The sequence below is a fragment of the Delphinapterus leucas genome, chromosome 4, assembly GCF_059928025.1.
Source record: "Delphinapterus leucas isolate spDelLeu-1000000601 "Yukka" chromosome 4, BTC_Dleu_Yukka2, whole genome shotgun sequence".
In the NCBI taxonomy this organism is placed as follows: Eukaryota; Metazoa; Chordata; class Mammalia; order Artiodactyla; family Monodontidae; genus Delphinapterus; species Delphinapterus leucas.
The window spans coordinates 149,834,086-149,843,804 of NC_143132.1; positions in this window are offsets into that span (position 1 = coordinate 149,834,086).

The following is a 9,719-nucleotide window of genomic DNA, read 5'->3' on the forward strand; positions in this document are numbered from 1 at the left end:
GCTGGTGGTGAGGTGGGAAGGGGACTTTGCTCCACGCATGCAGGGACCGAGAGGGACTGTGGCACTGTTATCATCAATACATAGCTTCCAAGTTTGTCACTGTTGTCTCCATTGCACTCAGCCAGGAGCAGAGCTGGCTTAGAGGTGTGTACCTGGGAGACTTTTACGGACCAAGCCTTGGAAGAAACGTGCATGCGTTGCACTCCCATTTCATTGGCTAGAATTCAGTTGCATGGCTATCGCTAATTGCAAAGAAGGCTGTGAAATATAGTCAAGCCAGGTATGCAAGAAGAAGAGGAAATAGATTTTAGAGAGTGTTCATACCAGGGAAGAAGAAGAAAGCTCCCCAGTCAGGAATCCAAAGATTGAGGTTTCAGTCCTGATGGCCCATTGTAGAGCCACTTGATAAGTTTTTCATCTGAAAATCAGAATCACCGTCCCCTGCTGCTTTCTACTCCATAGGATAATTTAAGATCGAAATTAGAATTAAATAAGATGTGGACATGCTTTATAAGCAACTTAAGACTTAGCACGGGAGAGTAGACAAAGTTCTAGACTGGGACATGGAATCCAAGTTGATATTCCTTTTCCCACTACTCCGTGGCCGTGCAAGCATGACTCACTCATTTGAGATCTCTGAGCTGGGAAGCCTTTTCTGTTAAGTTGGAAGGAAAAGCACTTACCTTACCTTCTTTATAGGGATCCAGAGCATATACAAATCAGCAGCCTGTGCAAAAGTGTCTGAAAGTCATTACATGTCAAATTTTTGTTTTGGATATCACTGGGGACAATTTTACTTGGAGAGTGCTTTCTGATCCCAAACTCCCTGCTTTATCCTCTCCTCCTAACTGAATGAACTAGGACATTTATGCACAAAATAATATTTTCTTCAAAAAATTGAAATAGATGTCTCAGCACACACCATGAGTGACCATAAACTTCTGAGGGAACAGCCTGAATCACCTCCATGTTTGAAATTCCCATCATGCCAGGTGTGTATAGTCCCTGCCCAATGGATACTCACTGAATTACATCCAAGTTTCTTTCTTTTTTTCTTTTTATAAACAAGTCAAATGTAAATAGTGTGTCTTTTTTGGGGTTTTTTTTGTATATTGGAGTACAGTTGATTAACAATGTTGTGTTAGTTTCAGGTGTACAGCAAAGAGATTCAGTTTTACATATACAAGTATCTATTCTTTTTCAAATTCTTTTCGCATTTAGGTGATTACAGAATATTGAGTAGAGTTCCCTGTGCTGTACAGTAGATCCTTACTGGTTATCTATTTTGAATATAGTAGTGGGAATCTAAATTTAAAAAATTGAAAAATGACACAAATGAACTTATTTATAAAACAGAAACAGACTCACAGACTTAGCAAACAAACTTAGGGTTACCAAAAGGGAAAGGTGGTGGGTAGCGGGATAAATTGGGAGTTTGGGACTGATACATTCAAGTTTCTTATTTATTTATTTATTTTTGGCTGCGTTGGGTCTTCATTGCTGTGTGCGGACTTTAGTTGCAGCGAGCGGAGGCTACTCTTCGTTGCGGTGCACAGTCTTCTCACTGCGGTGGCTTCTCTTGTTGTGGAGCATGGGCTCTAGGTGCGTGGGCTTCAGTAGTTGTGGCATGTGGGCTCAGTAGTTGTGGCTCGTGGGCTGTAGAGTGCAGGCTCAGTAGTTGTGGCACACAGGATTAGTTGCTCTGCGGCATGTGGGATCTTCCTGGGCCAGGGCTCGAACCCGTGTCCCCTGCATTGGCAGGTGGATTCTTAACCACTGTGCCACCAGGGAAGCCCCTGAAGTTTCAAATAGACTATCTGGCCAAAGACAAAGTGACCAAGGGGCCAGCACAGTAATAGTTACACTGGCAGTAATGTGAAGCTCTCCCCGCTGCCATTCTGTCTTTGAAGGGAGGGTTTATCCTGACTGATCACATTCCAACTTTCTTATTTGCTAAGTCACTTCTCTGAACATGATAACAGTCACTTACACAGACTCATACTTTCTTTCTGCATTGAGTGGTTCCAGAATTAGAGTGATTCATTCAGTTATCTTCCTTTCCCTCTTTTATTTCTCTTGTTGGAGTCTCTTGAAACTTCTGAATTCCAGCCAAGGCGCTGATTTCCTTCCAGGTTGCCTTCTGAGCCGAGTCGTGCAGAGAGATGATCTGGCCTGCCTTCTCATTCACTTCTGGGCTCAGTCAGCTATGAACCGACAGGCAGAGCTTGCTCTGCTAATTGTGGCGTGGGATGATTCACTCTTCCATTTTTCGGGGTTGTTGCAGGTGAGGCTGCATCTGCTTTTTTCAAGCTTTAATAAGTAACAAGAGACAGTAGAGAAAATCAGGAAGGGACTGGCTGCCTTTAGTTCCAGAATGGTTGCCGAAGTGTAGCACTGACGATCCAACTTCGGCTAATCTTGACTTTATCCCCCCACGGAACAACTAGCAGCGTGTCATTCTGTAAATGGCCCCTCCAAGAAGAGAGAAATGGCAAATAAAGCACTTGCAGAGAGGGAACTCTGTGCTTCTTAAACTTTCATGTGCACAGGAATCACCTGGGTTTTTCTTACCATGAAGATCCTGACACATTCGACCTGAAGTGGGACCAGGGGGTTGGCATTTCCAACAAGCTCCCCAGGGATGCTTCGGTCCAGCTACCACACTTTGAGGAGGCGGAAGAGTTGTTGAGGAAGGGCCCATTCGTACCAAGGCCTCACTCTTCATACATATTTTCAGATGATGTAGTTTCTGTAATAAGGAGTAATATCCAGGCTGCACTTGTAGAAACAGATAAGAAATTGCAATCAGGAGGAGAAGTGGGATCTTTTATGTCTTTTCAATCTACAGTATTTTACAGAGTTCCTCCTCTGGGTCATTGTGAATCTGCATAAGTTAGGCAGCTCCAATTCTAAGACTGCATTTACACTGACAGTGAACAGGAAGGTAACATCCCATTCCATCTGAGTGATGGTATGGGCGTCACTACCGCTAATTACCCGGCAGAAGGGATCCTTAACTATAAAAGCAGGGATGTATCAGGATCACAGGAAATTAAGGATCTGGGTTGGGTTCAGATGCTAACTTGCTAATGATTTTGCACAGACATTGGGAGTTTGGGGATATCCAAAAATAAATGTTGGGAACATGACTTTACATATATATTTGTATGTTTAAAAGAGGAGGTGGAACCAGATACCTGTACTTTATTAATAACAGCCACATGTATGGTGCTTCCTGTGTGCCGAGCACTTTGCAAATATCAACTCATTTCATTCTGACAACAACCTTATGAAGTAGGTACTGTTATTGACTCTAGATAAAGAAATTGAGTCACAGAAAGGTGAAGTACATTCTCCAAATCACCAGTGTTCGGGTTTTGAATCTGGGTAGGCTGGCTCTTATCATGCTTTTCCTGGACTCATACACCATGAGGACATGTGAGTTCAAGTTCAGACTCTGCCATTTGTACTTGCCCTTGAATAAGCTCTCTAGTCTCTCTGTCCTCATGATGCCCTGGGAACCTCTCAGGACTGTTGAGAAGTTGAAATAAGACAATGCATGTGAAATGTTATAAATTATATACAACTGTACAGACAGATTCAAAGATTAGATGGATGCATTGGATTACTATTGTTATATTTTGAATAGTATTGTGTAAATAGCCAACTTATGTTTCTTTAGTCTCTATGTTTATATTTCTGCTGCTTCCTTGGAAGAACTAGTTTTGCCGGGACCCTTAAATGAAAAGCAACAGCAACAAAAAATATTTTTGGATTTGTTTTCTTAGGTTTTCTGAAAATAGACTATTCTGTAGAGGCTAAAAACCAGTTGATGGCCTCTCGGCTGACTTCATTCACTCCTATTTTGTGATATTATTCCCTGGAGGTACTTCTCCGAAGTGTTAGCCCATCTGTATTGAAATGATTTGCCCATCTGTATTGAAATGATTTTCCAACGCTTCTTGCATTTACTTCATTTGGAAAGGTGTTTTCTGATGAAATCAGTTTCACCCTAGAACTTTGCACTTGGACGTGGATCATGGTTATTTTGTTACCTTGTCTCATCCCAGCACAGTTACCATTCTTCAAAAACCCTCACTTTTCTTATAGTTTTAATGTTCCGGATGCACACATTTTTCTCCCTCTGAATCTTATTAGGAATTAATATAGGGTTTCCCTCATCATTGTATTATTACATCCCCCTCAGCCCAAGAATTCAGGGGACTTATGAAAATATGGAACTGTGAGAAGGAAGGATGACGGGGGTTTGCTCGTGTTGCTGGGGCCAGGATTTCTATGTCTCTGGCTCCTGGATGCAGGTGATGGAAGTGCCTCCTAATTATTAAATTATGAAAATTATAATTAGAGATGAATTTCCTTTCTTTCTGTCAGAAATCCATGGAAGTAAATTATTTTTTATTTTATTTTATTTTAAAATTAAAAATTTTTTATTTTATGTTGGAGTATAGTTGATTAACAATGTTGTGTTAGTTTCATGTTGTTAGATTCTGTTTGCTAGTATTTTGTTGAGGAGCTTTGCATCTATATTCATCAGTGATATTGGTCTGTAATTTTCTTTTTTTGTAGTATCTCTGTCTGGTTTTGATATCAGGGTGATGGTGGCCTCATAGAATGAGTTTGGGAGTGTTCCTCCCTCTGCAATTTTTTGGGAGAGTTTGAGAAGGATGGGTGTTAGCTCTTCTCTAAAAGTTTGATAGAATTCACCTGTGAAGCCATCTAGTCCTGGGCTTTTGTTTGTTGGAAGATTTTTAATCACAGTTTCAATTTCATTCCTTGTGATGGGTCTGCTTATATTTTCTATTTCTTCCTGGTTCAGTCTTGGAAGGTTATACCTTTCTAAGAATTTGTGCATTTCTTCCAGGTTGTCCACTTTATTGGCATAGAGTTGCTTGCAGTAGTCTCTTAGGATGCTTTGTATTTCTGCGTTGTCTGTTGTAACCTCTCCTTTTTCATTTCTAATTTTATTGATTTGAGTCCTCTCTCTCTTTTTCTTGATCAGTCTGGCTAATGGTTTATCAATTTTGTTTATCTTCTCAAAGAACCAGATTTTAGTTTTATTGATCTTTGCTATTGTTTTCTTTGTTTCTATTTCATTTATTTCTGCTCTGATCTTTATGCTTTCTTTCCTTCTACTAACTTTGGGTTTTGTTTGTTCTTCTTTCTCTAGTTCCTTTAGGTGTAAGGTTAGATTGTTTATTTGAGATTTTTCTGGTTTCTTGAGGTTGGCTTGTATTGCTATAAACTTCCCTCTTAGAACTGCTTTTGCTGCATCCCGTAGGTTTTGGATCGTTGTGTTTTCATTGTAATTTGTCTCTGGGAATTTTCTGATTTCCTCTTTGATTTGTTCAGTGATCTCTTGGTTATTTAGTAACATATTGTTTAGCCTCTGTGGGTTTGTGTTTTTTACGTTTTTTTCCTCTGCGATTGATTTCTAATCTCATAGCATTGTGGTCGGAAAAGATGCTTGATATGATTTCAGTTTCCTTAAATTTACCGAGGCTTGATCTGTGACCCAAGATGTGATCTATCCTGGAGAATGTTCCATGTGCACTTGAGAAGAAAGTGTAATCTGCTGTTTTCGAATGGAATGTCCTATAAATATCAATTAAGTCTATCTGGTCTATTGTGCCATTTAAAGCTTGTGTTTCCTTATTAATTTTCTGTCTGGATGATCTGTCCATTGGTGTAAGTGAGGTGTTGAAGTCCCTCACTATTATTGTGTTACTGTCGATTTCCTCTTTTAGAGCTGTTAGCAGTTGCCTTATGTATTGAGGTGCTCCTGTGTTGGGTGCATATATATTTATAATCATCATATTTTCTTCCTGGATTGATCCCTTGATTGTTATGTAGTGTCCTTCCTTGTCTCTTGTTACATTCTTTATTTTAAAGTCTATTTTATCTGATATGAGAGTTGCTACTCCCGATTTCTTTGGATTTCCATTTGCATGGAATATCTTTTTCCATCCCCTCACTTTCAGTCAGTGTGTGTCCCTAGGTCTGACTTGGGTCTCTTGTAGACAGCATATATATGGGTCTTGTTTTTGTATCCATTCAGCGAGCCTGTGTCCTTTGGTTGGAGCATTTAATCCATTCACGTTTAAGGTAATTATCAATATGTATGTTCCTATTACCATTTTCTTAATTGTTATGAGTTTGTTTTTGTAGGTCCTTTTCTTCTCTTGTGTTTCCCATTTAGCGAAGTTCCTTTAGCACTTGTTTTAGAGCTGGTTTGGTGGCGCTGAATTCTCTTAGCTTTTGCTTGTCTGTAAAGCTTTTGATTTCTCCATCGAATCTGATGAGATCCTTGCTGGGTAGAGTAATCTTGGTTGTAAGTTCTTCCCCCTCATCACTTTAAATATATCTTGCCACTCCCTTTTGGCTTGTAGAGTTTCTGCTGAGAAATTAGCTGTTAACCTTATGGGAGTTCCCTTGTATGTTATTTGTCGTTTTTCCCTCGCTGCTTTCAATAATTTTTCTTTGTCTTTAATTTTTGCCAATTTGATTACTATGTGTCATGGTGTGTTTCTCCCTGGGTTTATCCTACCTGGGACTGTCTGTGCTTCCTGGACTTGGGTGGCTATTTCCTTTCCCATGTTAGGGAAGTTTTTGACTATAATCTCTTCAAATATTGTCTTGGGTCCTTTCTTTCTCTTCTCCTTCTGGGACCCCTATAATGTGAATGTTGTTGCATTTAATGTTGTCCCAGAGGTCTCTTAGGCTGTCTTCATTTCTTTTCGTTCTTTTTTCTTTATTCTGTTCTGCGGCAGTGAATTCCACCATTCTGTCGTCCAGGTCACTTATCCGTTCTTCTGCCTCAGTTATTCTGCTATTGATCCCTTCTAGTGTAGTTTTCATTTCAGTTATTGTATTGTTCAACTCTGTTTGTTTGTTCTTTAATTCTTCTAGGTCTTTGTTAAACATTTCTTGCATCTCCTCAATCTTCGCCTCCATTCTTTTTCTGAGGTCCTGGATAATCTTCACTATCATTATTCTGAATTCTTTTTCTGGAAGGTTGCCTATCTCTTCTTCATTTAGTTGTTTTTCTGGGGTTTTATCTTGTTCCTTCATCTGGTATATAGTCCTCTGCCTTTTCATTTTGTCTGTCTTTCTGTGAATGTGGTTTCTATTTCACAGGCTGCAGAACTGTAGTTCTTCTTGCTTCTCCAGTCAGTAATTCTTCTTGTCTGTTCACTCGGTGCCAGCCCTTGTATGCCAGCTGTTGTACTGCACTACTGTACCTTTCAAGGTACTGTACTGTAGAATTAAATATGTCTTCTTTATTTTTTGTGTTTGTTTGTTTGTTTCTATATTATTTGTGTGAAAACTATTAAAAAGCGATTACAGTACAGGACTCTATAGCCAATTGTGTTAGTTGGGTACCTAGGCTAACTTTGTTGGACTTACGAACAAATTGGTCTTATGAACATGCTCTCAGAATGGAACTCATTTGTATGTAGGGGACTTACTGTAGCTTTGACATTGTCCACACTGATTGGTTTCCGTCTCTATCTTAAGATAGACAGATGTGTGTGTGTGTGTGTGTGTGTGTGTGTGTGTGTTAATAGCACCCTTTGCTTTATTCAAATTGGAATTTGAGTCTGTAACTATAAGTTTCTTGGAGAGAATCTACCTACTCTGGTGGTAGTGATATCATTGATTCCTACCACTGCCTCGTGCTTTTACTCAATCCTTTACTGGAAGCCTTTTCTCAGATTGATGGTGGGTGATGAGGCCAATTGGCATCTCCATTATTTTTAGGAAAGCCTGAAACTGGCCTTTCCTGTTGATATTTCCCTCATTTTGAATACCAAGTAGTTGAAGTCAAATAGAGCAGAAAGGAAGATGTGAGTGTGTGCATCTTTGTTACTCCAGTGGCCTTTCTAGGAATCAAGAGACAGAACAGTTGGGCAGAAGGGGAACTGGACTCTTGCTCTGGCTCTGCCTTTCTGTCCCTTTTCCTCCCAGGGCATCAGGTGCAAGAGGACAGGGTAAACTGGGTTATGCTGTGACCCCTCCAGGCACAGTGACATCAGTAAACAACCTCTTCCAAGCCATTTCCCCAGGCTTCCCCCTATTGGCAGCAGCATTTGGCTTGATGGGGTTCTGTCTCTGACAAAGGGGCACATTTAATGGTTAGTCTTTATGAACCACAGTTAGGGTTAGGGATAGGGTTAGGGTTAGGGTTAGGGTTAAGGTTAGGGTTGTGTTTTGCTTCCGTCCAAATAGGAATCTGTGGGACTCACTTTGCAGTTTGCTTGTTGACAGATCACTCTGATTATGTTTTTGCTCCCCACCCATTACTCTTCATTGTACCGTTTCTTCTCCTAGTAAACTTAAGCATGTCTTTACGTCTACTTTTATCAAGACTTAGAATTTCATTAATTAAATACTGAAAAGTTTCATAAACTTTCCATTTAAAGTGATCATCCCTAAATTGTGTTTAACTGAAAAGCCTTGTGTATTAATTGTGCCTGGTGTTTTTGTTGATTAAGCAATTCTGTACCAGCACTATTGAGAGCTGCCTTATGTCTTTCAGCACTGAGGAGGTTTGGCAAAATAGAAAAGGTTATGACTCTAAGTTAATTGCAACACTCAAGCCAGAAACTTGGGTTTGTGCTTGTCTCACTCCTCCCTGTCATTTACTACTACATCTATTCAGTTGAAGTCCTGCCAGTTTCACCTCCTAAATCTTTCCTGGGTTCCACATTCTCCTCAAGTTCAGGTGCTTGTCATATCCTTCCTAGACTATCACTGTAGTCTTTGACTTGGTCTCCTTGCTGACAGATTGCCCTCTTAATTCAGCCAGGAGAATCCTCATGCTGAAAACCCGTCAGCAATGCCCATCATGCACAGAATAAAGGCCCCACTAGTTAGCAGGGCATAGAAGTCTTTCTGTGTCTCTATGTTTTTCAACTTCATCACCTGCCTCTCTTCAATTTGAATTTAACACCAGAGGAATGCCAAGTGATGCATGGTTTTCTCTGTTCCTCACTTCCATGTTTTGGTCCATGACTGTGGCAAGAATATTTTGTTCACTTTCCGTATCCTAACTCACTGATCCTCAGCCACACTTCAGCAGTTAGCTTGGCCTACTACCTCTTCCAGGAATTTGGGGGGAAATGTTTTCCCAGCACTGTTGAGAATTTCAATGTTGTTCTATTGACAAGATACATTCACGTGTATGCTCTGCACCACGACTCCACTAGCCCTAAGTGCTGTGAGGTCAGAGAGAGTTGTAACCTTGTTATCCTCAGATTCTAGTTAGTAGCTAGTGTAGAAAAAATTGCCAGGACACCAGGCTGTAACCAATGAAGTTGAAGTTTTCACGGAAAGAGGTATGTTTGGTTTGGTTCCCTAGAAGCAGACTCTGAGCTGAAGATTTTTGTGAAATTGATTGATTAGGAAGTGGTCCTAGGAAAAGCTAGTGGAGGAGTGGGAAAGTGAGACAAGGAGTTGAAAGGAAGGAGGCCGGGTGAGGCTGTGCTATTGAGAGAGTCCCACAGAGGATAACTGTTGCTCAGTTCTGCAGGGGGTTCTGGAAACAGTCAGGGCCCTACCAGCAGTGAGGCAGAGGGGTGTTGATACATCCACTGTTCCAGCATTGGCTCAGGGCTGCCTCTCCCCAAAATATAAACTCCCAGTCGCTCAGCTGCCCATGTAGATAGATCAGTGGGGCTCAACATTTAGCATGTATCAGA